Raw genomic sequence first — 25,635 nt, 5'->3', positions numbered from 1 at the left:
TCTGTATTTGGATACGTGTACCTATACCACTTTCTTTGGCGCATGCCTATACAAGTTTCTTTGGCAGTTCATCATTGAATAACAACCTCCCACAGTGTAGTGGCGTAATGCAGTAGTTAGCGTAGAAACGTAACGTATAGAAGACCGTACGTTCTGAATTCGACAAATACACCGACAGTTTTTTATTTCTAAATACAACTAAAAGACTTTGATTATTATTTTTATTCAGTTAATTGCTTTAAATGTATTTTTATATCTAATACTTAGCCGCGTCATTTTCATCAATATTGTTATTATTTTTCCTGTCATTCAGTTTGCGTTTGTAAGCTGTCTGTGTGGCCTATAATCTGAAACCACGTGCCACCCAGGACTGCTCATGGGTTGGTAACGCGGCAGCTGGTATAGCCAGTGTGAGAACAGTTTCAGGAAGAGAGAAATTACAGTTTGCTTTAAGCAGTGTCTTGAAATTGATGGGAGGTGTTAGCTTTAATCGCCACGAGCAAAGCGATCGTGATTTTTGTTCTACCGCCGTTTTCTCGAATACATTCCACATCACGAGGTTGTGGTTAGGTTAGGACTTTAGTTTAAATTCAGGGCTACTAAACGAGTCGTCTGACACATTGGTCACTTGAAATCAGCTGCAGACAGAGCATCTCGCATTTCTGTCATACCTCGCGGTGGTGGCTTCCAACATTGTTCCCCGTTACACGTCAACAGCACTTGTGGAGAGACCTTTCCCTCCGGCCGGAGGTTCGAGTCCTCCCACGGGCATGGGTGTGTGTGTTTCTCTTAGCATAGGCTAGTTAAGGTAGTGTGTAAGACTAGGTACCGATTATCTCAGCAATTTGGTCCCTTAGGAATTCACACACATTTGAACATTTGAAGAGACCTCCAGTGTTTGTGTGTCGCCTATAATCGAACGTAAGCCCGTGGCGGGTTGTGGCAACACTTTAGCGGCAAGTGAGAGTCATTAGTTGTCAGGTAATTTTAATTGGACTATAGATCAAGAATTACACAGCCATGGGTTGCAGATATCTCCGGAAAAGTCGGTAGTTGTATCTTGCACGAAACGCACTATACTAGGCTGTTTGCACACTGTCGGACTTTCTGCTCATAAAGTACCCATAAAACCGCAGCCTCGGTTTCTTGGCGTTCCATTTGATTCTAGAATGAGCTGGGGACCTTATATTCAAACTGTCGGTCGGTACGTGCGGAAAAGCATTCAACTTTTTCTTATCTATGACGAGGGGACGGTGGACGCTTACCCAAACATTCTGCTCCACGCGTTGATACGTTTCCGTGGATTACGGACGCATAATCTAACACAATGTTGCTAAAAAGTACTCTTCGCTGCTGGATAATCAGTAGTACAAGGGTCTACACGCACCAGCCTCAGAGAGGGCTTTCTTCTCCCACGTTGCATATACACTCCTGGAAATGGAAAAAAGAACACATTGACACCGGTGTGTCAGACCCACCATACTTGCTCCGGACACTGCGAGAGGGCTGTACAAGCAATGATCACACGCACGGCACAGCGGACACACCAGGAACCGCGGTGTTGGCCGTCGAATGGCGCTAGCTGCGCAGCATTTGTGCACCGCCGCCGTCAGTGTCAGCCAGTTTGCCGTGGCATACGGAGCTCCATCGCAGTCTTTAACACTGGTAGCATGCCGCGACAGCGTGGACGTGAACCGTATGTGCAGTTGACGGACTTTGACCGAGGGCGTATAGTGGGCATGCGGGAGGCCGGGTGGACGTACCGCCGAATTGCTCAACACGTGGGGCGTGAGGTCTCCACAGTACATCGATGTTGTCGCCAGTGGTCGGCGGAAGGTGCACGTGCCCGTCGACCTGGGACCGGACCGCAGCGACGCACGGATGCACGCCAAGACCGTAGGATCCTACGCAGTGCCGTAGGGGACCGCACCGCCACTTCCCAGCAAATTAGGGACACTGTTGCTCCTGGGGTATCGGCGAGGACCATTCGCAACCGTCTCCATGAAGCTGGGCTACGGTCCCGCACACCGTTAGGCCGTCTTCCGCTCACGCCCCAACATCGTGCAGCCCGCCTCCAGTGGTGTCGCGACAGGCGTGAATGGAGGGACGAATGGAGACGTGTCGTCTTCAGCGATGAGAGTCGCTTCTGCCTTGGTGCCAATGATGGTCGTATGCGTGTTTGGCGCCGTACAGGTGAGCGCCACAATCAGGACTGCATACGACCGAGGCACACAGGGCCAACACCCGGCATCATGGTGTGGGGAGCGATCTCCTACACTGGCCGTACACCACTGGTGATCGTCGAGGGGACACTGAATAGTGCACGGTACATCCAAACCGTCATCGAACCCATCGTTCTACCATTCCTAGACCGGCAAGGGACCTTGCTGTTCCAACAGGACAATGCACGTCCGCATGTATCCCGTGCCACCCAACGTGCTCTAGAAGGTGTAAGTCAACTACCCTGGCCAGCAAGATCTCCGGATCTGTCCCCCATTGAGCATGTTTGGGACTGGATGAAGCGTCGTCTCACGCGGTCTGCACGTCCAGCACGAACGCTGGTCCAACTGAGGCGCCAGGTGGAAATGGCATGGCAAGCCGTTCCACAGGGCTACATCCAGCATCTCTACGATCGTCTCCATGGGAGAATAGCAGCCTGCATTGCTGCGAAAGGTGGATATACACTGTACTAGTGCCGACATTGTGCATGCTCTGTTGCCTGAGTCTATGTGCCTGTGGTTCTGTCAGTGTGATCATGTGATGTATCTGACCCCAGGAATGTGTCAATAAAGTTTCCCCTTCCTGGGACAATGAATTCACGGTGTTCTTATTTCAATTTCCAGGAGTGTATGTTTCAAGGAGGGTTGTACAGAGATACTAGTGCGGTGTTGGCTCCGTTGAACTTGACCCTGACTGCCGTGGCCTCTAGTCTCTAAAGCGTAGGCAGCTCGATGTTCTTGTGTTCTATGTCTTGGCGTATAATGATGGCTGTGCCGCCCCCGTTCCTGCTGACCGCTCGGTCGGTGCGATAAAAGCAATAACCTGGGATGTTTAGCTGTTTGTAAGGTGTAAGCAGTGTTTCGTTGACTAGGGCGATTCGGATGCCCTTTCTTTCCATGAACGCAACAATTTCGGTTCCTTTGGTTTGCGATCCCGTTGGCATTCCAAAACAGGACCTGTGAGTTTGGGTTGGCGTTGGTGTCTCGGAGTTTGCGTGGCGTGTTATCCATGTATTGGTGTAAAGAGTGGTGTGATAATAGTTTGTATGGCAGTCCAGATGAGCGAGCCTGACATGAACTGTGTAAAGAGTTATGAGACACATCCCATAAACTTCATGACTAGTTTGGTGATCATGAGTCCGGAGAATAATGTCTCCATTATTCTTCGGAGTGTTGAGTTAATGTTGGGAGTGTCGGCCTGTGGGTTATTGGTTGTCTTGGCGGCCGCTAGTACTTCTGTTGGCGTCTGGTGTGGACTGGCTTGTGTGTCAGCTGTTTGAGTCGTAGCTGTGGACTCCTGTTTGGTCTCTGTGGTCAGTGGGCGTGTTGCGTGGGTCTTTGTGTTGGTGTCCGAATTGTGTACGTACGTATTGGTGTTCTGATGTTTGTGTATTTGCTGTGGCGTGGTCGTGTTTCCCCTGTTCCGGTTGTTTCTCCTTCTCCAGCGTTGTGGCTGTTCCTGTGTAGGTACCTCTTCTGTGGTCTGTGGTGGGCTGCAGTCCGTGGTCTCAGGGGGTAAGGTGGTGATGTTATTCATGTTTGGTGGTGTAGCCGGTGAGGGTGTGGTGTTTGGTGTTGTATGTCTTGGCTGTATGTCTGTTACTGGGCATATTTGTTGTGTGTGTGCGAAGCTCTGAGGTTCCTCTGATCGTCCTGCGCTGTTAGGGTCCCAACTACCACTCCAGCAAAGGATATTCCACTCCTTATCGGGCGCGGGGGCGGTTTCGGAGCTGTGGTGGTGATAGTTTTTACTTGTTTAGCTACTTTGCGCCTCAGAGCCTCCTTGTATGCAATGCACCCCCTGTAGTTGGCCGGATGAGCCGCACCACAGCTGGTCCATTTGCGTGATGCTGTGTTGAGGAGTTTGCAATGTTGGGCCGTGTGACCACAAGCGCATTTGCGGTAGCGGAGAGCGAGTCTGCATCGAATACCTGCATGTGCAAAGCGATGACTGTTATGGCACTGTTGGGGTGGGAGGGAGGGGTGCGCGGCGTATTGTACACCTCTTCATTTACCACCATGTGAAGAAATAATTTCATATTCAGCAGGTTGTGTGATTTGGCCGTGTAGGTCAGCTCAACTATGTAGTTACGCGACGGTCTCACTGTCCCGAACTCCCTCTCCAGCGTTGTGGCTGTCCCTGTGTGGCTGTGGCTGTCCAATGAATTACCCTGTCCCACTACACCTCAGTGTATGTTAATGTACCGTCACATTCAGGTGGTTTCAACTCACATTTCACGTACTACTTCTGGTTTGTTGTCAAATTGGATGATGTCATCGAGGTATTACAGTTAGGTGGCGTGAGGAACCGACGCACCTCGAGGGGAAGTGGGTTCCCGAACAGGAAAACAGTAATGGAGAAATGCTTCGAGAACAGTTGTAAACAGATACAGCCGGTATGAGAAACAGGTCAACTCCTGCGCTGTAGTTACGGTGCGGTAAATGGTGCCTCATATACAAGGCGAGGAGATCGAGGTATTGCAGGTTGAGGAGCTGACAAAGAAGAGGCGTATATATGTGTGTGTACGTGTGTGTGTGTGTGTGTGTGTGTGTGTGTGTTTGGTTTTACTAGAACGCTGCGTGACCAACAGCACCGAGTAAATTTTCTGACCTAGATAAGACATGGACAGTGTAAGGCTGGGAAGGACTATGCACTCTGGTAGCTGGCAAAGTTTTACTTTCGGGGGAGCGTCATCGCCAGAGAAGTTGCGGGGAAACGAATGAATGCCAAAGTTTCCCGTGGAATTTTTAACAGGTGCGAGCGAGTTATTAATATGGCGGCGGCAGCGGCGGCAGCTCGCCAGAGATAATATTTCACGGCCGAGATTCCTCGGGCAGCTCGGCCCGGCTGGCCTACCTGTGAGGCGACGGACGCCTCCTCGCCTCGACGCGGCTCGGCTCGGCTTCGGCTTCTTTCCCTGGGACGCCGCCGACGTGCCAGCCAGTTAATCATCCCGGCCGTGGAAAAGAGAAATATCTCTCCATTAAGAACCCAAAGTTGGCTGCAAGTTTAATAACTTCTCCGGGCCGCATTAATCTCAATTAGCCCGGTGTAATCCCATGCGCGGCCCTGCTCCTGCCGCATTTCTTTTACGTCCGAAGCGCGGGGTCGCCCCGCCAGCGTATGGGATCTGAGCCCCCTGTCACGCGCTCGAGAGCACACCGCCGCGCTGGCTCGTTACGGCAGCCGCCAGAAATATTACCGGAAGCGTAGAGGCGACCCGTTGCACTGGCTCGGGTACCTGCGCGCCTCCACCAAACTCGGTGGCGCAGTGCGGTCACTGCGGTCGCTGTGGCACTGAAATGAGGTGCGGGGTTCAGATCCCCGTCCACGTGTCCTGCTTTAGAGTGTGCGTCTTCATGTTATCGTGGCGAATCGACTGAGCCATTAAGTGTCGCGTGTGGAGTTGCAGGAACTCCATATCTCCAACTGGTATTTTGACTGTCACCTGATTTATTTTCTTTATTGTCGTTTCATTCCCTCGTCCCAGAGGGGGCTGGCTGTGGGATAGTACTCCTCTCTTCAGCTAAAAGAGATTTAAAGAGATAGACGCGGAAAAACATTTAAAAAGATGAAGTATGATGCCTGATAGAAAAAAAAACTACAGCACCCATAAGGAAGGGAGGAAACTCAGAGTTTATGTCATGTTATTTCAGTATTTACAATATTAAGTCGAATTCACATACACTACTGGCCATTAAAATTCAGCAAGGTCCGAGGTGGGATGGGTTTATTAGTTATTGGGAGCTCCAACGTTAGGCGGGTGATGGAGCCCCTTAGGGAAATAGCGGAAAAGTCGGGGAAGAAGGCCAGTGTTCACTCTGTCTGCTTGCCGGGGGGTCTCATCCGAGATGGAGGAGGCCCTGGCGGCGGCGATAGAGAGCACTGGGTGCACCCGACTGCAAATTGTTGCTCATGTCGGCACCAATGACTCCTGCCGTCTGGGTTCAGAGGTCATCCTCAGTTCGTACAGGCGGTTGGCGGAATTGGTGAAGGCGGAAAGCATCGTTCGCGGGGTGGAATGTGAGCTAACTATTTGTAGAATCATTCCCAGAACCGATCGTGGTCCTCTGGTTTGGAGCCGAGTAGAAGGCTTAAACCAGAGGCTCAAACGATTCTGCGGAGATCTGGGGTGCAAATTTGTCGACCTCCGCTATCGGGTGGAGAAATGTAGGGTCCCCCTGAATAGGTCAGGCGTGCACTACAAGCCGGAAGCGGCTACAAGGGTAGCGGAGTACGTGTGGAGTGCAAATGTGGGTTTTTTAGGTTAGAGAATTCCCTCCCTAGGCCCGACAAGACGCCTCCTGAGACGCGGCGAGGTAGGAGTAGGCAAAATGCAACAGGGAATAACAATATTAATGTGCTAATATTAAACTGCAGGAGCGTGTATAGAAAGGTCCCAGAACTGTTCTCATTAATAAACGGTCACAATGCCCATATAGTACTAGGGACAGAAAGTTGGCTGAAACCAGATGTAAACAGTAATGAAACCCTAAACTCGGATTGGAATGTATACAGCAGAGACAGGCTGGACAGTGAAAGGGGAGGCGTGTTTATAGCGATAAGAAGTGCAATAGTATCGAAGGAAATTGACGGAGATCCGAAATGTGAAATAATTTGGGTGCAGGTCACGGTTAAAGCAGGCTCAGACATGGTAATTGGATGTCTCTATAGGCCCCCTGGCTCAGCAGCTGTTGTGGCTGAGCACCTGAAGGATAATTTGCAAAATATTTCGAGTAGATTTCCCCATGTTATAGTTCTGGGTGGAGATTTTAATTTTCCGGATATAGACTGGGAGACTCAAACGTTCATAACGGGTGGCAGGGACAAAGAATCCTGTGAAATTTTTTTAAGTGCTTTATCCGAAAACTACCTTGAGCAGTTAAACAGAGAACCGACTCGTGGTGATAACATATTAGACCTTCTGGTGACAAACAGACCCGAACTATTTGAAACAGTTAACGCAGAACAGGGAATCAGCGATCATAAAGCGGTTACTGCATTGATGATTTGAGCCGTAAATAGAAATATTAAAAAAGGTAGGAAGATTTTTCTGTTTAGAAAAAGTGACAAAAAGCAGATTACAGAGTACCTGACGGCTCAACACAAAAGTTTTGTCTCAAGTACAGATAGTGTTGAGGACCAGTGGACAAAGTTCAAAACCATCGTACAATATGCGTTAGATGAGTATGTGCCAAGCAAGATCGTAAGAGATGGAAAAGAGCCACCGTGGTACAACAGTCGAGTTAGAAAAGTGCTGCGGAAGCAAAGGGAACTTCACAGCAAACATAAACATAGCCAAAGCCTTGCAGACAAACAAAAATTACGCGAAGCGAAATATAGTGTGAGGAGGGCTATGCGAGAGGCGTTCAGTGAATTCGAAAGTAAAGTTCTATGTGCTGACTTGGCAGAAAATCCTAAGAAATTTTAGTCTTATGTCAAAGAGGTAAGTGGATCAAAACAAAATGTCCAGACACTCTGCGACCAAAATGCTACTGAAACAGAGGATGACAGACTAAAGGCCGAAACACTAAATGTCTTTTTCCAAAGCTGTTTCACAGAGGAAGACTGCACTGTAGTTCCTTCTCTAGATTGTCGCCCAGATGACAAAATGGTAGCTATCGAAGTAGACGACAGAGGGATAGAGAAACAATTAAAATCGCTCAAAAGAGGAAAGGCCGCTGGATCTGATGGGATACCAGTTCGATTTTACACAGAGTACGCGAAGGAACTTGCCCCCCTTCTTGCAGCGGTGTACCGTAGGTCTCTAGAAGAGCGTAGCGTTCCAAAGGATTGGAAAAGGCACAGGTCATCTTCGTTTTCAAGAAGGGACGTCGAACAGATGTGCAGAACTATAGACCTACATCTCTAACGTCGATCAGTTGTAGAATTTTGGAACACGTATTATGTTCGAGTATAATGACTTTTCTGGAGACTAGAAATCTACTCTGTAGGAATCAGCATGCGTTTCGAAAAAGACGATCGTGTGAAACCCAGCTCGCGCTATTCGTCCACGAGACTCAGAGGGACGTAGACACGGGTTCACAGGTAGATGGCGTGTTTCTTGACTTCCGCAAGGCGCTCGATGCAATTCCCCACAGTCGTTTAATGAACAAAGTAAGAGCATATGGACTATCAGACCAATTGTGTGATTGGATTGAAGAGTTCCTAGATAACAGAACGCAGCATGTCGTTCTCAATGGAGAGAAGTCTTCCGAAGTAAGAGTGATTTCAGGTGTGCCCCAGGGGAGTGTCATAGGACCGTTGCTATTCACAATATACATAAATGACCTTGTCGATGACATCGGAAGTTCACTGAGGCTTTTTTCAGGTGATGCTGTAGTGTATCGATAGGTTGTAACAATGGAAAATTGTACTGAAATGCAGTAGGATCTGCAGCGAATTGACGCATGGTGCAGGGAATGGCAATTGAATCTCAATGTAGACAAGTGTAACGTGCTGCGAATACATAGAAAGATAGATCCCTTATCATTTAGCTACAAAATAGCAGGTCAGCAACTGGAAGCAGTTAATTCCATAAATTATCTGGGAGTACGCATTAGCAGATGCCACACTGAGATTCATTGGAAGAATCCTAAGGAAATGCAATCCGAAAACAAAGGAGGTAGGTTACAGTACGCTTTTTCGCCCACTGCTTGAATACTGCTCAGCAGTGTGGGATCCGCACCAGATCGGGTTGATAGAAGAGATAGAGAAGATCCAACGGAGAGCAGCGCGTTTCGTTACAGGATCATTTAGTAATCGCGAAAGCGTTACGGAGATGATAGATAAACTCCAGTGGAAGACTCTGCAGGAGAGACGCTCAGTAGCTCGGTACGGGCTTTTGTTAAAGTTTCGAGAACGTGCCTTCACCGAAGAGTCACGCAGTATATTGCTCCCTTCTACGTATATCTCGCGAAGAGAGCATGAGGATAAAATCAGAGAGATTAGAGCCCACACAGAAGCATACCGACAATCCTTTTCTCCACGAACAATACGAGACTGGAATAGAAGGGAGAACGGATAGAGGTACTCAAGGTACCCTCCGCCACACACCGTCAGGTGGCTTGCGGAGCATGGATGTAGATGTAGATGTAGAAGATGACGTGCTACAGACGAGAAATTTAACCGACAGGAAGAAGATGCTGTGTTATGCAAATAATAAGCTTTTCAGAGCATTCACACAAGGTTGCCACCGGTGGCGACACCTACAACGTGCTGACATGAGAAAAGTTTCCAACCGATTTCTCATACACAAACAGCAGTTGACCGGCTTTGCCTGGTGAAACGTTGTTGTGATGCCTCGTGTAAGGAGGAGAAATGCGTACCGTCACGTTTCCGACTTTGATAAAGGTCGGATTGTAGCCTTTGCGGTTTATCGTATCGCGACATTGCTGCTCGCGTTGGTCGAGATCCAATGCCTGTTAGCAGAATATGGAATCGGTGGGTTCAGGAGGGTAATACGGAACGCCGTGCTGGATCCCAACGGCCTCGAATCACTTGCAGTCGAGATGACAGGGATCTTATCCGCATGGCTGTAACGGATCGTGCAGCCACGTCTCGATCCCTGAGTCAACAGATGGGGACGTTTGCAAGACAACAATCATCTGCACGAACAGTTCGACAACGTTTGCAGCAGCATGGACTATCAGCTCGGAGACCATGGCTCGGTTACCCTTGACGCTGCATCTCAGACAGGAGCGCCTGCGATGGTGTACTCAACGACGAACCTGGGTACACGAATGACAAAACGTCATTTTCTCGGATGAATCCAGGTTCTGTTTACAGCATCATGATGGTCGCATCCGTGTTTGGCGACATCGCGGTGAACGCACATTGGAAGCGTGTATTCGTCATCGCCATACTGGCGTATCAGCAGGCGTGATGGTATGGAGTGCCATTGGTTACAAGTCTCGGTCACCTCTTGTTCGCATTAACGGCACTTTGAACAGTGGAAGTTACATTTAAGATGTGTTACGACCCGTGGCTCTACCCTTCATTCGATCCCTGCGAAACCATAAATTTCAGCAGGATAATGCACGACCGCATGTTGCATGTCCTGTACGGGCCTTTCTGGATACAGAAAATGTTCGACTGCTGCCCTGGCCAGCACGTTCTACAGATCTCTCACCAATTGAAAACGTCTGGTCAATGGTGGCCGAGCAAGTGGCTCGTCACTATACGCCAGTCACTACTCTTGATGAACTGTGGCATCGTGTTGAAGTTGCATGGGCAGCTGTACCTTTACACGCTATCCAAGCTCTGTTTGACTCAATGCCCAGGCGTATCAAGCCCGTTATTACGGCCAGATGTGGTTGTTCTGGGTACTGATTTCTCAGGATCTATGCACCCAAATTGCGTGAAAATGTAATCATATGTCAGTTCTAGACATTTGTCCAATGAATACCCGTTTATCATCTGCATTTCTTCTTGGTGTAACAATTTTAATGTCCAGTAGTGTAGATTTTTTCAAAATGAACCAAGTTATCAGTATGACTTTGCATCCACTCTGACCTGGATCCATTCTGTTGGGAAGGGTTTCATACGGCTATCATAATCTCTCTTAAGGCAGGCTGGGCAAATTTGCTGTAAATTGTCTTTGATCTACCAGGTACTGGCGTTGGGACGGAGTTGACGTCTGAGCTGATCCACACAGGCGGTTTAGGGGACATTTCTGGGACTCCTGATGGCCACAGAAGTGCTTTAAAATCACACAGACTATTTACAGAGACAGGTGCCGTGTGTCGACGAGCGTTCTACTGTTAAAAAACGGCATCACGATACTGTAACGATACGAGGAGTAACACATGAGGCCGTAGGAAGACCCTGACGTACCTTTGTTCCGGCAGAGTTCCTTCAGTCGGTACCAGCCGTGACCTGAAGTTGTACCCGATGGTTCCCCCAAGATGGCGTCAGGAGTAACACCGCTTTGCATTTCCGAATCATTGAAATAATGGGACCTCTTGGCAGGTCACCGCCAGTCCCGCGTACGATCGTCATCCGGTGTTGTGTAGAACACCAGTTCATTTCTGAACACAGTACCACGCCATTCATCAGCAGTCCACGTTGCCTGGACACAGAAACACTCCAAGCAAAGCATTTTGTTGTAGTGTTAACAGCAGCCTACAGATGGGATGGTGGTTCCCTGGTCCGACTGCTGCTTATAGCCGACTAATGACATTAAATGACACAGTATGTTGCGTGTAATCCATTACTTGTTCTCTGACATCAGATGTAAAGGTCCTGCGATGTCCAATACGGCGATCCTCCTTTATGGTGAGTAGATTTGGTCTACCAGAACCCTGAGGACAAGTATGCTCACCCTCGCGTTCACCAGTTCACTGTCACAACTGAATGCCCCACGAATCTGGACACTGAACGATTCTACCAGCTGGCCAAGTAGAGAACTATAATGAGCTCCATTTCAAACTCTGTCAGGTGCCGATAACGCTGTCTCAAATGAGTGAGATCTCTCTCTGTGCATTACAATAATTACTCAACTTCTGACTCTCTACATGTTTCTTATACACCGTTCCAGGCCTGGTAAAATAATTAATCACGAACAACACTAATGCACTCTGGTGACCGTTGTACTTATAACAGAAAAGTGCAGCTCTAATCATTTACGTAACTCCCGACCTGCCGATAGTTTGTATGTATACGGAGTTACGTTGACATACGACCATCTATTTTGGGTGCTTCACTTTTTTTGCCAGACAGAGAACATACAAATGACTTTGGATATGGATTTTAATGGTGATATTTAATATAACACTCAGGAAAACGTCTAACATTTAAAACAATGTTAATGAGTTGGAAGAAGTTGAACAAACTCTGCGTTGTATTGCACCACCACTCGATGCGATGAGAATGACTTGCATTTAATAAAAATAATGAAAAAAAGCACTTCGTCTTCAGGCCACGAGTGGCCTACCGGGACCATCCGAACGCCGTGTCAACCTCCGTCGAAGATGCACATAGGAAGGGCGTGGGGTCAGCACACTGCTCTCCCGGTCGTAAGATGGTGTTCTTGACCGAAGCTGCTACTATTCGGATTAAAAATAATGAGGAGAGGAAATGGAGACTGCTCTTTTGTTGTAATTAAATTCTTATGGAGACATGTTCAGATGGGTTGTGTTGTGGAGATGTGTAAAATGTGGGAGCACGAATGGGCAGAATACACGGGATTACGGGAACAGATAGCTAGGACGTGTTGCAGTACAAGTTTAACAGGAGGAAAAAAATGGAGGGATAGAGAAGGCGGAAAGACCTGTAATCGGAAAGAGATGGGAACAATTCGGTTACACTTGATAGAAGGAATGGTTGTCAGGGTGAATTTCAGTGTCAGGGAGCAACAGTCTGTTAAAATGGCGCTGGGAGAGGATCTGGACATTATGGAAATGTAGACTGTGGGAAGTGTTGAAATAATCGCAGTAGCACACCAGGATTTGTTATTATGGGGGAAACAATGCAACTGCTCGAGTCGAGTTTAGAGGAAGCAAAATATACGGAAGTGTTCAATGTAACACGAATGGGCAGAATACACGGGATTCTGTATCATTTAACATCATTAGTCGGATATAAGCAGCAGTCGGACCAGGGAACTACCGTCCCATGTGTAGGCTGCCGTTAACTCTACAACAAAATGCTTTGCTGCACGAGGTGAGGAAAAGTAATGAGCTGGTAAGAAATTCTTGTAGAGAAGGGAAAGCGGATTCTGGAAACAAAGCCGAAGTGCATGACGCTCAAGGATTTGGACGGATGAGTAGAATTTAGATGGTACAGATGTCCAGATGACATGTACGGTGGACAGATTACATCGGATCGAGGCTCCGTAGATTTGGAGGACTGATAGAATCCCCATCTTCGACCGATTAACAGTTTTAGTGTATTGCATGGTTACGTCTCTGCTCCTGTGCTAGAGTATAGTAAGCTGTGTGAGGAAAGTTCATCTATCTGGGAAGAGTGTCAAGAGCGGAGAAACTGATACATTTATTCATTACGCCTAGTGTTCACCAGCCGGTGGTCATAAAGTTGCTTCTACATAAAAATTATTCAGCACAAGTTAATTGGCAACTTTTGTTCCTTTTACCCACGAAAGCATTTCATTAGGCCAGCTTTAAACGAGCCTATATCCACATTAGTGCACTGTCTTCCGCCAATTCTCAGTTGGCTCATTTGGTAGGTAATAATCGTGGGCAGATGTTAAATACAATTCCCCATTACAAATAATTTATTTAATTCATTATAATTTGACATTATTTTATAGTTTTAGCACTTTATTTATTGTAAGAACAGTTTTCAAAAAAATGGTTCAAATGGCCCTGAGCACTATGGGACTTAACTTCTGAGGTCATCAGTCTCCTAGAACTTAGAACTACTTAATCCTAACTAACCTAAGGACATCACACACATCATTGCCCGAGGCAGGATTCGAACCTTCGATCGTAGAGGTCGCGCGGTTCCAGACTATAGCGCCTAGAACCGCTCAGCCACTCCGGCCGGCAACAGTTTGCATTACTGTGCAGATGTAGGTTTTGGATGATAAAATTTGTTTAGTGAACTTAATTTTGCAGAAATTGAGAAATTACTATGTTACATTTGGAAGCCGGATTTGTGATCTATCTCGTTTAAGACATCCACAACGTTTAATGTATCATTACAGAGAAACCTGGTCTTCAAAGAATACTGCCTGTATCCCATTTTTAGTTGTAAAGTATAAGGTTATTCAGAGGTACCTCTGATACTCTAGAAGACGAATACAAGAAAACTACAAGACAGTCAGAAAAATTACACATGTCAGTGGACAGAACGTGTCGTTAAGTTTCGAGAAGATATATACGCCGTTGTGTAGGGACAGACGTGTCAGAACACGTAGATAAATCATCCATTGCGCTTTCTGGAGAATGTATTGAATACCTGCGTTTTGTGACGCAACGTTGACACACTACGGTCGCACGTCTACTACTTAACACTGTCTGCTCACAACTGATTGGTACAACGCATGTCTGTTGTTTACAGTTGTTTGTCAAACTACCACCGTAGTTACTGCGCTGCTGTCACTTATATGCCAAAAATAAAATCAGTCGAGGGGCGTTTGGACGGACTACTTTTACCTCTCCCTGTTACACCATTTTCCCGCAGTCTATTGAACTACAGTTTTCAGCAACTCCCTGAAGAACCAGTCTGACATTTATCAAAATTCGCTGAAATGTTCATCACATAAAGTGTATTAAATGATTATACTTTCAATTCATGTAGAACTGATACCCATAATCAACATTAGCCTCAATAGTGACCACCATGTGCAGTATTACACTCTTGCATTCTTTGTGCCACGCAAACCAATTGAGTCCAAATGTCATATTGAGGAATTTCTTGTCATGATTGAAACATGTGGTGAGTTACTGTATGAAGACTGATAGTTGGAGGCTGCTGTGAAAGTATCGCAGACATACTACACGTGTTATATATAAATTGAAGGTGAAGGGGGTAGAAAGGAAAGGAAAGGGAAGGGGCTGTCGATGTCAGCTGCATCACTACTTTACCCGGAGTTAGCGATGACGTGTGAAAATGTATACTGGACAGGAATTCGAACCCGGGATCCTCCGCTTACTAGACAGTTGAGTTAACCACTGCGCCATCCGGACACGGTGTTTATTGCAACTCCGCGGACCACGGACTACCTCGGCACATCTCTCGGCTGATCCACATTCCCATCTAGAGGACTGCAGCACCAATCCGCCTTTCGTTTATCGAACAGACGCAAGGATGGCTGACACAGTGTTTAGTGTATCTGGGATTGTAAAACAGTTAAGATCCTTAGACGCCAGAAAGGCATCTGGCTCAGGCGGTATCCCAGTAAAATTATATGTTGACTATTCTACAAATATAACACCATTCTTATCCATCATCTATCAGAGATCATTGGAACAGCGGAAAGTTCCACGGGACTGGAAGAAGGCCTAGGTCATAGCAATCTATAAAGAGGAGAACAAATCGGATGCACATATTTGACGGCCAATTTCACTGACATTGATTTGTTGTAGAATCATGGAACATATTTTGTGTTAAGACATAATGGCCTTTCTAGACTCTGAGAAGCTCATCTGCAGAAACCAGCACGGTTTTAAAAAACAGCGGTCATACGAGCCACAGCTGGCCCTCTTTGTGCATGATATACAACAGGTTCTAGATACCGTCCCCCCCCCCCCCCCCCCCAGGTTAATGCCATATTTCTCGACTTTCGAAAGGCATTCGACTCAGTTCCCCGCACTGTCGCTTGCTCCAAAAAGTGCGCACTTACGGTCTATCCTGTGGCACGTGCGGCTGGATAGAAAGTTTTATAACAGACAGCGAACAGTATGTTGTCCTGAATGGGGTGATTTCAACAGAAACAAGCGTAACTTCGGGTGTGCCCCAGCGCAGCGTAATAGGTCCGCTACTTTTTACGATTTACATAAACGATCTGGTTGATTGTATTGACAGCGGCATTAGACTGCTTGGGAAAGTAGTATCACATGAAGGTTGTAAACAAATAAATGAGAATTTTCAGAAAATAAGTGCGTGTTGTAATGACTGGCAGTTATCTCTCAATACTAGTAAGTGTAACCTGCTGCGTATAACAAGGAGAAAATCCCCATTAATGTACGAGTACAAAATAAATGCCCAGTCTTTGGAAGCGGTGTGACTATTTGAAATGATCTCAAATGGAATGATCAGCTTACACAAGTAACGGGCAAGGTGAACTCTAGATTGCGGTTTATTGATAGAATCAAGAAGCGATGCAGTCCTTCAACAAAGGAAATTGCTTACAATACGTCAGTTCGTCCCGTCTTAGAGTACTGTTCGTCTGTATGGGACCCTTACCAGTTGGATCTGATTCAAGAGATTGAGAAGGTCAAAAGAAGAGCGGCTAGATTCGTGACTGGTACATTTAGCCATCGCGGGAGCGTTACAAATCTCATAGAAAGTTTGAAGTGCAGATAGACGACGCGCTAAACGGAAGGGGCTGCTCACTAAATTCCGAAATCCGATCTTCGCCGTGGATGTAGAGCATAATATATTATTACCACCAACTTTCAATTCGCGCAATGATCACCATTCAAAGATGAGCGAAATTAGAGCTCGTACTGAACCGTTCAGACAGTCGTTTTTCCCTCGCGCGATCCGCGTGTGGAATAGAGGGACGGAAATATAACTTTGGCGCCAATTGTGCCCTTCGCCACAAACCGCTTGCTGGCTAGCGGAGTATATATGTAGATGTAGCACCACCTGTCCGCAGTCCCCGTCCATGTCTTCCATGCACGCTACTGTGAGATTGTCGTAGGAGGTCAGACGTAATTTTGCATACACGCCGGCCGGAGTGGCCGAGCGGTTCTAGGCGCTACAGTCTGGAACCGCGCGACCGCTGCGGTCGCAGGCTCAAATTCTGCCTCGGGCATAGATGTGTGTGACGTCCTTAGGTTAGTTAGGTTTAAGTAGCTGTAAGTTCTAGTGGACTTATGACCTCAGCAGCTGAGTCCCATAGTGCTCAGAGCCATTTTTTTGTGCAATTCACACTGAAGAAGGTGGATTTGTTACCCATCGAGATGACACGCATTCATATAAAACCCTCTATGCGCGACAAACCAGAGGACTGAGCACCCCAGTCAGTGACCAGTCCATTCCTCAAAGCGTTTGTGATGTGAACTAGAGTGTAGGACCTTTTTATCCAGCACTATCCTGCTAGAATATGTCATTTGATAGCCTTACATGAAGGGTGTGAGATCTCTTTCTTCTTACTGAAAAACATTAAGCGTCCCTTCACTCCTTTTGTCATACAATCCACATTATAATGTTAGTGGTTGGAGACTCGCTGCTTGCTGTGGTCTTTCAACAAGTGTCTGTGGACACGGTGGCATCGACATGACCACCTGAAAGAGAAGCGAGACTCAACGCTGAACACCACAGAATGCCACTCAGTGTTCCAGTTCTCTATGTGAAGAGATGTAATCAAGCCTGAAGCACGTCATGAAATCTCGATATCGCTGGGTATCGATAACTTACTTTCTAAGTCAATCACTTCATACAGAAGTAATGTATATGAAATGCCATTTTATAAATTAATGCTCGCATTCAATGAGAATAGAAAAATTACTGCAAATTTTATAAAGTTATTTACAACATTTCTACTCATTTTTTGTTAATCTTTATGTAAAGAATATAACAGTTAATATAAATAATGTCTTTTTCAGCGATATAAATGTTAACTATCTTTGTCCTAAAAGCGCAATCTTTCATCTTTCTACTGCACTTGGCGGGAAGAGTGCTTTTAAGAGCGAGTCTTGTGGAACGTTTTGTGGCAAGTAGAGATATTTTGTGCAGATGTAGCAACAGTTGGAATCTTTGTAACTCGCGCGAGCAGATAAAAATCATATTTATCTGGAAGTTGTATATTATTTGTGTACCAGTCGTCTGAGAATTCTAAAATACAGAAGCAGACAGAAACGAATTATTATTATTATTATTTCGTAGTTCAAGTGACCAAACAAACTACACAATCCTGGAAAATTACAGCTTTCTTTGTACAAGTAGAATTCGAGACCACAATATCCATGCGAAGAAGACAACGAGGCCAGCAGGAGAATCAGCTGAGTGACAAAATCCAGACATATTTTAATAAAAATGGATGGCTTTATACATACATGTATGTTCCACATCTTCTACTAAACCGCTGGGGCCGAACCGCACAATAACCCTTGGTTCGATGTGGGGCGGCAGTGGGGTGGGTGGACTGCTGTGGCCTGTTGTGAACCACTGAGGGCTACGGCAGGACGAAGCCTCTCCGTCGTTTCCAGGTCCCCGGTTTAAATACACAATACACATATTCCACACCATGCAAAGCTCTGCTGCCAGTAGAAAGGTTTCTAAGATAAGTGAAGCATGGCAAGTCGAGATATCAACCAAACTTTCAGTAATATTTCCCGACTGTTTGTGGCAACTCTCTGCCTGTAGCCTCTGTCCGTATTTGAGATATTGTCAGTCTGTTCATGAGAGAGAGTCCAACAATCTAACTATCTTCTCGTGTTCGAGTCGTTGTTCAAGGACCCATGGCCGTTTTTGCCACAACGTTGTCCTGTGTCTGTCTTGTCACTACTAGTTCTGCTGCACTACAGACAGCTGCGGTTTCGGTCTGTCATATGATGCTCCAATACCCCTCATGCAAAAGGCTCGACCTTTCTCAAAGTTTGAATGGTGGCGGAAAGCTCCACATGCATGTCCTCTGGGCATGCATGTCTAAGGAAAGAGATGTAGCTGTACAAACCCAATAGCCATCGCGTAATGTCATCCTCTTTTTTAGGAAAGATTGTTTCTTTACTGAAAACACACTCAGATAAGGATGAAAATGGTTCAAATGGCTCTAAGCACTATGGGTCTTAACATCTGAGTCCCCTAGACTTAGAACTACGTAAACCTAACTAACCCAAGGACATCACACACATCCATGCCCGAGGCAGGATTCGAACCTGCGACCGTAGCAGCAGCGCGGTTCCACACTGAAGCCCAGTAGGATGAAACGCTAATAAACGTATACTTCATGCATATATTGTAAGTATACTGTCTAGGTTTTAATGTTGGTAACGCCACGTAGCGCTCTGTATGAAAATCACTGACTGCGCTGTGTGCAGTCTGTGGCTGGTTGGACTCATTGTTGGAATATTCACTTGTGTAGTGCAGGGCAGTTGGATGTGAACAGCGCGTAGCGTTGGGCAGTTGAAGGTGAGCCGCCAGCAGTGGTGGATGTGGGGAGAGGGATGCCAGAGTTTTGAGCGGACGATCTGAACGCTTTAAGGTAAATACATTGTTTGTTCTCTAAAATATAATTTTGTGACATCCAATTAAACAAATTTCCTTTTTCTGACGGACTCGCGTCCAGATCGTCCGCTCAAAACTCTGGAATCTCTCTCCCCACATCCACCACTGTTGGCGGCTCACCTCCAACTGCCCAACGCTACGCGCTGTTCACATCCAACAGCCTACTTACAATATATACTGGAATGTATGTTTGGTACCGTTTGCTACCGTTTGGTCAAGATGTTCACGCTGTATAAAGTTTTCATTTTAGTCAGCGTGTTTAGCAGTCGAGTATGTCCAAACGCTGCACACACGATCACACTAGTATTGATTTTGTTTGTGTACAAATACTACAGCAATCGCCAAGCAGACGTTCCGTTTCACTAAACACCCTACTCTCTTTCAGCTATGCTAGTATGTCATCAATCAACCCTATTTTGCTGATTTTTTTTGTCCTTGTCACACAGCTCCCCTATCAAGACCGTCCTTCACGAGCCTAATTGTCTCTTCTATACACACATTAAATTTCATTGTAAACAATTCGCAACCCTGAGTCACACCATTCTTGATGTTGGCCCCTAGCATTATTTCATCTGTGTTGGTTACTAAGCCTACCTTTGTTAAGGAGGTAGGATTATCTGCAGGTGACATCATACTACGACACCAGTATTTCCAACGTATGCAACAGATCGTCGTAGCATTTGGCTTATACGATTTAAGGAACCCGTAGAAAGCTAGATCAGGATGTCCTTCCGAATACGAAGCCATCGTCTTAACTGCTACGCTGTCGGTACGTACGCTAGGTACGGTTGATGAATCGGTGCAGGGAAGCGGTAGGATTTCACCTGCGCTGGCCCGTAATGTTTCCAGAGGTGACCTCGAGGTCATTGCCCTTTCCTCCACCTGTCAGAGCTCATTAAGGTCGCCTGTGCACGGAGTAGCAGTCATGATGTAAACTCCTCCGGCAGCCTCTTAGCCATCGTCTGAGGAGGAAACACACATATCATAAGTTGTTGCATTAAATTAAATCAATGCACAGAATTCATGGAATATTACTTTGTTACGAGGTTTTGGCTTGAACGAATCTCGTTTAACCTACAGTCAATTTATTGTAGAATCTAGGACACGTTCATCCTCGCGTTTCGTGGCGTTTCTGTAGATCGGAGCTCTCTCCTAATAATAATCGATCAGCGACCTGGTGAAACTCAGCTCGCTCTGTCCTCTCTAAGATCCAAGGCGCCGTAGATAATGGCACCCATATCAATTCCTTATCCTTAGCTTCTGGAAGGTATTCGATGCTATTCCGCTCTGTCACTAAGTGAATAAAATGTAAGTTTGCCGACTAACGGTCAAGTTTGTACGGGTCTGTTCCCTCACATGACGCTTATAAGCAAAAGTGCGTCGCCTCAGATACGTGTTCTCTTTTTCTTTTTTTAAAAAATGGCTCTGAGCACTATGGGACTTAACTTCTAGTGTCATCAGTCCCCTAGAACTGAGAACTACTTAAATCTAACCAACCTAAGGACATCACACACATCCATGCCCGAGGCAGGATCCGAACCTGCGACCGTAGCGGTCGCACGGTTCCAGACTGTAGCGCCTAGAACTTTTCTTTCTTCGGTTTGACTGTAAGCTATGATAGGAAGTACTGTGGACGGATGGTAAATGTAACAGCAGAACTAGGTACACTAAATACATTTTTAATTCCTATGCTTTTTCTTTCAGGTACAGAATAGCATGTAAGGTGAATTGTACTCAACCTCTCTTTTCTTTTGCTCTTTTTATGTGACTCAGAATCATACATGGTGGACATAAGCTGTTTCAAATTGATGGTGGATGCATGGGACAGTCGTAACTAGCGCCTCTAAGACACGTTAATTCTGCTCTTTGTCCACCGATGGCTTCAGATCTCCGCCCAGATCAAAATTTTAACGGCACCATACTTATTCTAACTCATTCATTATATGTGTGATATCTGTAATGATAAGAAAATCATAGTTGTAACGGTAAGGAAAACGATAGCCATCATCTTTGTTTCTGCAACTGTCGCAGTAAAATCTATTTCGATCTTCACTTATCATTCTGAAAGCGGCCAGAGGTAACACAGTGTAAATCTACAGCTAAGAACTGTTAAAGGGGCATCAGCAAGGCTTTTCTGTGTAGTAATAAATTAAGAAGAACAATTTTATTTTCGAATACCCGTGATGGATGTTATTTTAAAAGTTTATTTGTGCAGTCCCACCTAGCTGAGCCCCATAGCTGCAAGATGCCTTTCAACTTCTATTTAAATTTTGATTTAAAACAGAAACTTTCTGTTTTCCCTTTTTATTACTTTAAAAGGAAAAATTTGAATAAGCAAACTGTGATAACGTATGCGATAAGGACCTGGGAAGTTAGTCTGCTTGAAACGAGGAGAAATCGTATTTTATTGAGAACTTATGAAAATATGTGGGAGTACTATTAATCTGGTAAGAAAAGGAGAAAAACGAAAACTAGTTTTTTAGATTGTGAGAAGTACGTTTGCTTAAAAAGATAAATATGATCTGTGTTAGTTTCGCTGTGGCACCATTCAGCAAAGAATAGCACCGTAGGCCTGTCTGGATTAAAAGAAAATAAAGGGAAGGAGATTCTGTTGACTATATTGTGAGAGACTACGGTAGTCAAAAAAGTTGAAAACAGTTCCATGTGAGAACTCGTGACTGCCGCTGTTAATGACTTACCTTTCGATTCTATGATCTAACAGACTAAGTAATACATCCCAACTATTCTTACTGTTTTTTATCTTGCTGTATGTGTTACAACTTACTGAAAATGTTTCTCAGTGTTACAGACCATAGACCACGAAAAAACAACGATTCTGTTGTGATACTGACTTTTTTTGCATGTGTGTACGACTGGAAGGTCTTATCTAGAAAATTACTGCTGATTCCATGACTCTATCATTTTGGCAACAGAATTCAGTGTGGCGTTCTCGTAGCGACAGACTATCGATATGTATTATCAATATCGGAATTATCCCAAGGGAGTTTATGGACCCGTTGCCGTTCACGAAGTATGTAACTGATTTGGTAGAAAATGTCGAAAATAATGTAAGGTTGTTCACGGGTGAAGCGAAATTTTATAATTTTACCCGCCCATTCGTTCGAGCGATCTCTTATTAGTCCAACGTGATGTATCAAAGATAACCAGCAAAATAAGGAGAATAACCAGTAATAATAATGGCGTGTGACGAGGGCCTCCCGTCGGGTAGACCGCTTGCCTGGTTCAAGTCTTTCGATTTGACGCCACTTCGGCGACTTGCGCATCGATGGGGATGAAATGAGGATGACAACAAAACACCCAGTCCCTGAGCGGAGAAAATCTCCGAACCCAGCAAGCAATCGATCCCGGGCCCTTAGGATTGACAGTCTGTCGCGCTGACCACTCAGCTACCGGGGTCGGACAAGAATAACCCCTACGTCACTAGCGACTGACCTGCGCTGCAGTGTAACGTAGCACACAGCGCGGCGCGGACAGTCCAGAAGAAAGGGCAAGTCGTTTGGCGTTTGCGCAGAATAGCTTGAAGGTGATAACTGCATCTGGTCTGTATTAATACCCTGCTTGCGTGGCTTTCTCTCGGTCAGTAGGAAGCTACGGAAAATGCCGAAAGACAGCCAAACATTCTTCAAATTTTCTACCAAATGTTTCACTATTTGTGCACACGTCGTCTTTCTTCGAGCGTTTGTTAGATCAGATTTTCAACATTTCTGTTATTCTCTCTCTTGCCAGTCAAAGAAGCATTTGACTAATAGCGCCGCCCTACTTTATATGCGTTAAATGCTCCCTGTAGGCCCGAATTAAGGTGTCCTACACACAGTATTTAGGAATGGGTCATTGAGGCGTTTAGTATACGACTCTTCATAGACAAACTGTTGCTTCTCATTGCAATGAATCGTAGCCTACCATTTACTGTACCGACAACTGCGAATATGTGATTGCTTCATTTAATGTCTTTACATATGTTGCTCCGAAATATCATGATAGCTTCTAGTTGTGACTTACAAAACTTTTAATCGAAAGATATTTCTATTCGTTAAGAGCCGTTTCCCACTCTTCACACCGAACTTACGTTTTGTAGAGCTCTAACTGGATATTATTGCAGTTTTTAATACAGAGAATTTTCTCAAACATAACAACATCGCCTGATAAAAGTTTTAGATTGTAACTAATACTACACATTAAGCGGTTATTGCAGACATGAATAACGATAGTTCTTCTACGCTCCACTGAAGGACACCAGTTATTCCTTCTGTGGCCGTGGAATAATTCTCCTTCCATGACAACATGCTGTTCGCTGTCTGTCGGGAAATTTTCCCCTCAGTCTCATACCTGCTGGTTAAATACCGCGGACGAACGCATTTGCTTTAGCCGGTCTCGATGCGGTACTGGAGCAAAAGAGTTTCGAAACCGGCCAGACGAGATGCATAGCCTGCCGTCCACATGTAATAGTCGTCGGTGACAAAGACACATGCAAATGTGCAATCTGCAGTACCACGCTGAGGGACACCCAGCAGGTATCGGGCCGGTCGTGGTTTTAAATTCGTATTGTCAGACTGAAACGAAGGTAGACATTTGCAGAGATGACAAATGGTCGTTTTCAGAAGACACAGGGCATCAACGTTTATCGGACAACACACCAGTCAAGCGAATGCCTTCTAGGTGTTGTGGTACGGGTGGAGTACTGCGATGTCAAAGAAATTCGGGACACGTTGTTCCACTCGCTGTTCCGAAGATGTGCAGTTGGCGACACAGTCAGTTTGCAAAACTCATCGCACTTTACGTCATCGTGACGCAAGACGCTCGTGACGAATCGATGACGCAGCACTGCGCCAACCAATGGTGGATGAAGTTGCTGCCAGTTAGCCAAACAAACAGTCCCTGGGACTTATTTACGGGCGTCTATCGAGCCACCAGACGAGTTCCAGTAGGTAACTGTAACCGGCTAGCCACTGTGCTGCTGGAACTGCTGGAATTGCTCGGCATCCTCTGGACATCCATCATCATTATCATAAACTCTCCACTCGTACTACGGGCCGAGAGCCGAAAGACGTCTTGATAAACCGGAGGAAAGGCGCTTCGACAAACCACCACACATGTCAGTACAACCAAAGTCTTTAAACAGGATTACCTGTCTTGTTTTATGTGGTCTTCCTGTCGTCGGAACTATGGGCAGTACTAAACAAAAAACAAAGATGTAAAATAATTTTGTTGGCCTGAAGAAGAACATGTGCAGGCCAGTTAGGTCCATGGCCATACCCAGACACAGATTACTAGAGAATGCTAGGAAACCGATGGTCCAAATGTAGGAGACACGACTCTCAGCCTGCATAGACAATGCCTGGCGAGGCTCGGCGTCGGTGTAAGGACATCCAATACGGCCTGACGAAACTTGGCTTCTGATTATCCCTGACACTAACGCCACACATCCAGCTTTGCCAAACTACAAAGATAAACACCACCCGCCCCATCCATGCCCCTGCAAGACGTCGCCAGCCAAATCTAGCACGTATTCAACCACGACGCCAACAGCCCAACCATTGCTCAACAAATGTCTTGCACAACTCTCGTCAAAGACTGCCTGCTGGAACCGTTTGTCTCTTAGTAACCACGACTTAAAGCTTGACGCTACGTCACTGCATTTCAAAGTGGCGTCTGTAGCCGCCAAAGTGAGCATTTCTCAACCAGAAGGTAAAAGGGGCTTAGCTGATCTGACGCAGGTCTCCACCCTGACAAGTGAGTCTGGTTACCATACGACTAGTCCCACTGTCTGCCGCCGAGGCTGGGACGTTGTCGACGCAGCATAGTACGAAGGCTAAACCGTCACATTGGTGGCCCGGATTACACCACAAATGAACCTGAAACGTGCCGATTCCGTGGGCCATGCGATCAAAGCTGATGTCCGGTTATAAAAGAGTAGGTCTAGTGCCATAAACACCACCGGCTCCAGCTATGCAGTATCTGTCATGATCTGCAGCCAGTTCTGAGAGGTAGCCCACGTCAGTCGTCGACCAGATGTGAGTCGTATTGTTCGATTACTACTACACGCTGCCTGCTCTAGTTGTGAGTGCATGGGATGTGCTTAGTCCTAATACTGCAGCTAGCTGAACTGGTGCCTTCCAGTTTTGGGCCATCTGCTGCCTGACTTAACTGACTTCAGGGTACTACGGTTTGGAACCTGCGCTGAGGTGGAACCAGCACCTGACGTGCTGCCAAGCCACCACCTGCGCTGTATGTACGCACTCTGCTACTGTAGGCTTTCCTTTGCGAAATGCTGGGGCTATATCCTAGATCTTGGGTCTATGGTTCAAAGCCACGCTCGGGTACCACCTGCACTGAGACTGCCACAGGCTGTCAGCTACTTGCATATTTATGCCACATGATGTGACCAGCTTACCTCGGAGTTTTCTGCGGCAGCGTGTCTGCTGCCTGTCCAGTCTGCCGCAGTTCTACACGCCCACTGAGGAACCTACATAATTTCCACACCGCAGTTTGCCTGTCCAGCTTGGCAACTCTGTACACGAGGTGCCTCCTGCTACTATG

Source organism: Schistocerca serialis, chromosome 6 (assembly GCF_023864345.2).
Source record: "Schistocerca serialis cubense isolate TAMUIC-IGC-003099 chromosome 6, iqSchSeri2.2, whole genome shotgun sequence".
Lineage (NCBI taxonomy): Eukaryota > Metazoa > Arthropoda > Insecta > Orthoptera > Acrididae > Schistocerca > Schistocerca serialis.
Note: the sequence above shows the minus strand (reverse complement) of the source record.